The sequence below is a fragment of the Brienomyrus brachyistius genome, chromosome 19 (genome assembly GCF_023856365.1).
Source record: "Brienomyrus brachyistius isolate T26 chromosome 19, BBRACH_0.4, whole genome shotgun sequence".
Classification (NCBI taxonomy): domain Eukaryota; kingdom Metazoa; phylum Chordata; class Actinopteri; order Osteoglossiformes; family Mormyridae; genus Brienomyrus; species Brienomyrus brachyistius.
Window position 1 is genome coordinate 15,537,215 of NC_064551.1, and position 8,280 is coordinate 15,545,494.

Sequence of the window (8,280 nt, forward strand, 5' to 3'; positions counted from 1 at the left end):
ACATAATGATGCTATTGTAATCTATCTCAGGGATTCCTTCATTATAGCAATAATTGGCACACATTTTGTTGATAATTAACAGGATTTAATGAATCCACCTACCTGCTTTCAACCACCTACGTGCCGTGTTCTCACATTACCTATTGTCTGACAGCACAACATATTTCAGTCCGACATATGTACGCTCAAATGAATTTGCTTGCAACTTTATGTTATCTCGTAAATTTCAGCCTTTCTGGGAGGACTTGCCTGGTTTGTAAAAGAAAAAAAAACGCATCTACATCGTACAAACGGGGGAACATCGATGCTGGATCTTTTTCAATGCCATAGTTGCTGTTTTTGTCGGGGATGCTGCTGGTCAATATCTACTAAGTGAAACTGTTTTTGTAACTGCGGGTCATTTTTGTATTTGCAAACTTGCAGAAGGGCGATAATTATGCCATTTAGGGCCATAGGAGCCGATTCTGTCTGTGGGCATATTAATCCAAATTAACTTTACTTTTCGCAGATTCTAATATACAAAAAAATACAAAGAAGCGAAATTTGTAAAATGTTTTGTCGGGTCCCTCCCTTCTTGTATGTCCTGATCCTTGCGGCGAGATACAACACAGAAGGTGCCGCGTCCTCCTCAGTAATAAACCAGACGGCAAAACCACGAGATGCGCACGAAGCGCTGAAATGACATCCCAGTTTAAGGCTCGCAGAAATCGACCACACACGAAAAAATAAGGAGATGCCTTACCCCCACCGCCCACCCCCCAAAAATACCTGGGAAAATTATGAAAATTATCAAACTAAACATTTGCCCTGTTTCTTTTGTCCAGCACATCTTAAAACAGATAATATGACCTTGTGGGTGCATATGAATGCCGGTGTTTTTACATCTGATATACCCCCGATGAAAGCAGGGACTCAGGTGGGACGCAAGTGAGCGTCAAGGCTACGGGCTTCTTTCGGAATTAGACTGTAATCAATGACGACGCACCAACTGAACACAAAAGCGGCAAGTCGGGCTGTGGGAGAAGTATGCGAGGCAGCCGGAGAGGACGCGAGTTTACCTGGATCGAGGAACAGCAGCCCCGCTCAGCCTATCGAGGGTCAGGGAAATGGAGTCTTCTCACTCATTTTTTCCCATATTGCTCCATCGGATTCTGGCTAAATTCTTCCAGGGAACACTGCTCCCTTACCCCACGACTCGACAAAGTCGAGATCCTCTCATTCTTTATATGCCATGCGCGTATATTTAGAAAAAGGGTGCCTTTGAATCCAGCAAAAAAAGAAGAAATGCGTTGTAAAATCCAGAAAAAAAAATTAAAAAACAAACAAAAAAAACTATTAAAAATAATTTCCGATACTGGTTTAAAAAAATCCACACGGAAAGCGAATAGGTCCCTATCGAAGAGCCGCAGAAGCGCGATCCATACTATTATCGCCGCCCGGCTATAGCTGAGCAACTAGGAAGGAGTGATCCGCATTAAACAAGCCAGCGCTGTTTAGCATAGAAAACGCTGTAACAGTGATGGAGCAGCTCAGCCGGGAAAGTGCGATCGGAACGGAGCCCAAGCCGCTCGCGCAGCTGCACCTAGAGAATAATCCTCGGAGAAGCTGCCAGTCTTCCATCAAAGTCCGCAAAAAGGGAAAAACCGTGGCTGCTGATTCGCCTTCTTATCCCGACTGTTCACTTTGATTGCAGATCGCAGCTCATAAATTATTTAATTTTTAGGGCGTACAATGGGAAGCAAAATTAATTTAAGTTGGTTATTATGCACTATTTAAAAATCCCGATGCAGTGTTGTAAATACCTCGCGGATACCCCCCTACATGCTGCCTCCGACAAATCTTTACAAGCCGACACAAGGCGTTTATCATGGAAAGTATAGGATCTGGGATGGATCTATTTTCTCTCTGTACGATTGGTATCGAGGCGGCACACGTCATTGCGGACTGGCGCAAATAACACATTTGTCGGTTCGGCCCGTTTCACTGCTGACACCCCGTGTAAGTTGCACCCTGTTCGTACCCCATGGAGAAAAGAAGAAATGAGTGCTGTTCGGAGGGGACCGTGTGGGATGAATCTATCATTTCATTCGTCCTAGGATCTACGATGGCGCGTCGTTTATAAGAAAGTTGTGCCTTTTACGAAAATAAAAATTAAAATGAAAAATAAAAAAGAGCAGTCAGACTTCAAGCATCCCGTGTGTTTTGCATTTCGTCGTGTTTCAAATCGGAAAACTGAGCTTCCAGGTGTAACCCACATTAGCCTATACTATTGCCAACTCATTTTCATTTTTGGCTTGTTTTCAAAATGTATTTAGTGGGCCTATATAATCCTCTACAACTTAGTCTCATTATACGTATACAAAAGCATCATTTAAATGCGTATCTTGTTACCTAAAAAAAAACAATTATTCTTGCAGATGCCAGGTTGTTTAAACCGACCGACCCTTTTTAGTCTAAACGCAGTTGAATTTGTAACTCATATACATCCCTTCCATCAGTATTATGCTGGTCGCCGAGTCACCCGGTCTGTCTGACACACAATAGTTGGTTTATTTACGTGGACTTTTCTACATCAGTAAATAGTGACAAAAAATCTTAATATGTAGCTGAATGGTTTTGCTCAGTGTTTATACCTCCTATGGCGTGGCCTTGTTTTCATTAATTAATTTGCTATTTTAATTGCGCACAATCAGCTCGGCAATTCTAATAACAAAATTAACAACCAGAAGATTATCTTCTAACCATCTAATTGCTTTAATTATCTGCATAATGGTAATTGTCGTGGAAAAAAAAAGTGTAAATCACAGGTGGCGTGTGCAAGCCCTTCCAAGCTGGGTTGGAATCAGATTAAAAGGTCTCTGGCCAGAGCGATAAGGGTTGGCTATTTCTAGAGCTTTCTGTCTTTAAAGCAGACTGAATACTAAATGGAGCTGCCGTTGTATATATTACATGAGGACGGGGCATCAGCATAACATTTTTTGGTAAATGTTTATCAATATTAACAAGTTTATTAATGTTCAAGAACATTAGCATATTATAGGAACAAAATAAAAGGATGAGTTGGGGGGGGGTGTTAAGCAATTAAGTCAGCATCATTAGCTTTGTTATAAATTACACGGTAATGTAACAGGTGCTAGCCAAGCTTTAAATTTTACATACAGTTTCAACAACTTTAATGAGTTTTTCGGTCACTATTACTCCTAAGTTAAATGGCATATTTTGGTAAAATCCCGGTTGCCAGTGTTTCAGCCGTGCCCTAATTAGCCCCCCTATAACGACGTTCAGGTTCCTCTTGTGAGCTGCATCTGCTGAAATACGGATCCTGCTGTTGCGATGTATGCAGCGTCGCTCGGACACCCTTAGACCCATTAGCAGCTTTTGCTGCGCTGGATGGGACAGGTCGTTTGCGAGCATCTCAAGCACCATGCTCCCAGATCTAATTGCCCTCCCTGCACCTTATACCCAGCGTGGGCCTTGCTGTGCATCACGCTGGCAGCAAGTGGCCCTTTCATTGCTCAATTATGCATAGTGTCCAGGTGCCCTTTAATACACGGGGTTTCCCAGGCTGAAACCCAGGCCCCCCCCCGCTAAAAGTCACCCATCCAGTGTTTTACAGGATCGCCCCGTAGCCTACTGAAAAATAATATGCAATCCTCCTCTAACAGTTTTTTTAAAAAATCTCACAACCCCACACCCCCACTGATACACCATCATTGGAAATAGCAGGGGAGGGGCATCTGACAGCTCAGATAGCCCATGTAGGGGCCCACGACCATGATAAGGCACCTCTGTCTGTAATGAACGCATGTACACTTTGACACAGAGTTAGGAACAGACATATTGTATATCTAAACATATGCATGCCTGTACTGGCTAATGCTGTTAAAATGTTTTTGCTTTTATGTTAATGTTTTAGTTATGCATTTACCATTAAACAGAGGTAGGTAAGCTACTTGTAATGTTCTCCAGTGTTTTACAACGTGCATGATCTTAACTATTTCTTTGGGAAATGTATTTACAACTGGTATTAAATATTCAATTCAATTTTATTTTCATACAGTAGCACATTTTCACAACATTACATTGTCTCAAAGTGTTTTACAGCATCCCCACCCAAAGCCTCCAGTGAGCAAGCCAGAGGTGACAGTGGCAAGGAAGCCCTAAACCTAACCAAACCCAAAGGGGGAGCCCGTCCTCCAGGGGGCGGCAGAGGAAGCCCTAACCCTAACCAGACTCAAAGGGGGAGCCCATCCTCCAGGGGGCAGCAGAGGAAGCCCTAACCCTAACCAGACCCAAAGGGGGAGCCCGTCCTCCAGGGGGCAGCAGAGAAGCCCTAACCCTAACCAGACTCAAAGGGGGAGCCCATCCTCCAGGGGGCAGCAGAGGAAGCCATAACCTTAACCAGACCCAAAGGGGGAGCCCGTCCTCCAGGGGGCGGCAGAGGAAGCCCTAAACCTAACCAGACCCAAAGGGGGAGCCCGTCCTCCAGGGGGCGGCAGAGGAAGCCCTAACCCTAACCAGACCCAAAGGGGGAGCCCATCCTCCAGGGAGCAACAGAGGAAGCCCTAACCCTAACCAGACCCAAAGGGGGAGCCCATCCTCCAGGGGGCGGCAGAGGAAGCCCTAACCCTAACCAGACCCAAAGGGGGAGCCCATCCTCCAGGGGCAGCAAAGGAAGCCCTAACCCTAACCAGACCCAAAGGGGGAGCCCGTCCTCCAGGGGGCAGCAAGGGAAGTCAGATGAGCAAGATAATGTGTGTGATCCAGAAAAGTCCGTGCTAGTAAATAATAAAAGCAGAGGTAAAATATTTAAAGGAGTAAGTACTACATAGAGGAATAATGAAGTATAAGTCAGACCAACTCTGGCATTTCCATTGTTCTACAATGCTATGCAGATGCTAACGTTATAGGGAAGCCACTTGCACTTACCTAGTCCCAGGAAACCCAAGAAGCCAGAGACTGGATGCCAGTCCGCTGTGGGACACATGTATCCATACACTATGGGCAATTTACTTAACCTCATTGCACATTTTTCACCAATAAGAAGAATCCAGAGCAAAAGAGAAACCGGAGAAAACATGCAAACTCCACACAAAGTCAACAAGGAAGAATATTTTTACAGTAGTTAGTCCTACTAAATACCTCCACAATTCCCAGGTCCTATGTATTACATGCTAAAGAATAATACCCATATAACCCTTAATTTGTAATTGATCAAAAGAACATTATCTTATAATATGATAATAGGTTATGTCCAGGTTCCAAGGCAGCGAATGCTTCGGCTCTGAATTTCCCTCATCATTTCTTTGCAATTGAGTTGTAGGGGCCCATTTTCCCAGCACAGCCTGTTCATATTGCAATATTACGTTTGACATTTTTCAGTTTACCACCGACTCTTGTTGTAAAGTATACAGTACAGTACGTTGTTGCAGAGTGCTTTAGTATTTTTTTTTTTTATAAATTTACTTTGGCATATGTATTCAGTTGACGTTGCACTATTATTTTATTCATAGACTTCAGGCCTCAACCACATGATTACATCCCACAACATTCAGAGGGGAAGATTCAAGTGATGTAGTCACATGATCGCTTGGACAAGGTTCACATCTGTAGCAAGTAGAGAACGGAATCAGTAGCTGAACGAGATTTTCTCTCAAGCAAACAAAATTAGGATGGGAACAGTAACAAATCCAGATTCACAATTTAAAAATGAGTGAGATGCAGTGCATTTGTTTACCAGGAAAGTATTCATGAATTCTTTTAATATTTACTTCCTAAATGCATTTCATACATCATTTAAGAAAGTATAACAAGTTCTATAGGGTTACCTTTTTTAAAAGGGACATCAGTGGTTTCATGCAAATGAGTGATACAGGACTTGGCAATTATTTGAATTTTTTTTCCATATTATGATTAATTAGAGCTATTCCAACACAAACAGAAAGAGGAAGCTGGGTCAACATCCAAAAACAAGATAAACACGTGTGAGATTGATGCAGAGGACCTGACTGAGAAACAATAGCATGGGGTGGTGTGAAAATGGTAAATAGGTTACCTCAGAACACACTAATACTGCTGAAAACAAGATATATTAAAAAATATTTAAAAAAATCTATATGATTGGCTGCAGACTTCTGTCTCATCACCCAAAGGTGGCTAGTCCATGATGTCCATAAAGCTAGATGCAGTCCTAATTAGATTGAATGTGTTACAGGTTTTTGACATTTATTATGTCCATCCATCCATCCATTTTCTGTAACCACTTGTCTTATTCTAGGTTGTGGGGGGTCTGGAGCATATTTCCGAGGCTACAGGCACAATGCAGGGAACAACCCTAGGATGGGGCATTATGTAAAATCAAGATGGAGAAATGAAACATATATATTATATTAGAGATAACAGTCAAATTGACTACATGCTGCCTGGATAGTTGAGATATTATCAGACATTTTAAATAGCATTTAGTGTGTCTTTGAATGTGAAATAAATTGGCTGTTTTTTTGCATGGAGAAAAGTTTTCGTCACCTCTAGGGGAGCCACAGGAATGAAAGGTTAAAGGTCAAGTCTAAAATGCTCCTACAGAGAGATGAATCGGACATCATGTGACAGGGGTTGGGGTTTCTGCTTCTCCAGCAAAGTCAATCTGAGGAAAGGAGGACCATGACTGACACTCGGAGGTACAGTAAGCAGATGGAGCTGTTTCAGAACCAGAAGATATAAGTGCAGGATCCATTTGGCGTCAGACAACCAAACCCATTTGACAGAATGTGAAATTGGGAGCTTGTATATTAATAAGAAAAATGGGGACATTTGAAACAAACAAAAAAAATGCCCGTGTTTATGGGAATGCAAGGCGATGGAAAACCGAAAAGAACAGGAGAGAGAGATGTGGGCAGGTTTGGGCCAAACAGATACATTTATTGGGAATACATTGAATTCACCAGGAGTTAGTTTTCAACAGGCTCCCTGGAGTGCATTGTGAATGCAGTGAGTCTGCTCAGAAAATCAGGAACATAGGCATGGTTTACCTGTGCAGATATGGTAACACATTAGGAGCAAGATGGAAAACAGCCGAGAGTCACAGGCGGAGGATCAAGTTATCAAGCTCGGCTCAGGGCAGGTGAAAGTTTGTTCAAGGGCTCTGGAAGGAAGGGAAAAGCAGAGACGGTGTTATAATTCTGTTGGTTTGAGGGATCGAGATAAACAGAGAAGTAGGTGTGATGTCGCATGGCGGGATGAAGGCAAAGGCAGAGAGAGGGAGAGAGAGACATACAGAAGCGACCTGTGATAATGAAGCGAGAATGAATCAACAAATTCATGAATTAGCCGGAGTCACACGTCTGGAGAGAAGGAGCCAAAAATACCAGCAGGATAATCTGTTACCGCTGGCGGAAGTGTGCTTTTTGATAAGGGCCCTATCCAGCAGCCCCGCCATACCGGGACCCACTAGTCAAACATGCGTGTTGAGTGATGGAAGCTAACCCAAATTCTACTTCCTGCCTCTTACGTGAGTAAACAACAGAGATACAATAGCAGTCAAAAGTTTTTACACACCACAGGTTTTATCACTTTTCCATTTATTTCACAAGCTGCGGATTTTTTATTCTTGTTAAGCACTGGAAAGTTGAGTGAACAACTATAAATGAAACTATAAGTCAAATAAAATAAGATTCCTTTATAACATGGATAGAGGATGTAACAGTGCGTGTCTGACACCCTATTAACGGGTTGTCTGGTGATGTCATAGTCAAATTCTAGGCTGTCATTTAACTTTCAATGCAACAGTCAACTGTTTCATCCCATGAAACTGAGTAGTGTTTAATATCCCTTGTAGTAAGAATGCCTTGAATTTTCTCTGCTGGTATAACTGCTAGAGGAGGTTACTTTAAATCAAAGATATGACATTTCCTTGCTAATAAAGGTACTCAAATGGTGAACACACAACAAAGAATATCGAGTGCATTTTTAGTAAACGTTAAGTGAGTAACATGCAAATGTAGAAAGTGTACGCAAAAACTTTTGTCTGGTAGTGAATTTTAATTGGAGAAAAGAAAGGAAGAGAAGTAAATAAGTGTAGAGAAATAAAATTGCCCAGTGTCCTCCTTAATGTCAAATATTTTGATATATACTTTATACTCTTCTTTTCCGACTGGCATCCAAACAACCTGCCGATGGTCAGACAGTGTCCTGGCAGTGTGAGAGGTTATTATGGACTGCTATCTGGCTGCAGCCCACACAAACTCTGAAACGAAGTAGCCCTTCTTATATCTGCTCCCTCAA

The 8,280-nt window shown here is 42.4% G+C and overlaps 1 protein-coding gene across 1 annotated transcript in view; it reads right to left on the minus strand.

Annotated features, from left to right (window-relative positions):
* Nucleotides 1–1,900, minus strand: part of LOC125715240 (leucine-rich repeat and fibronectin type-III domain-containing protein 5-like) — a 38,146-nt gene extending 36,246 nt beyond the window's left edge. The window contains exon 1 of the mRNA XM_048986558.1: nucleotides 1,059–1,900. The gene's annotated coding sequence lies outside the window, so the exon portion shown is untranslated. The remainder of the gene's footprint in view (nucleotides 1–1,058) is intronic.
* Nucleotides 1,901–8,280: the final 6,380 nt, after the last annotated feature.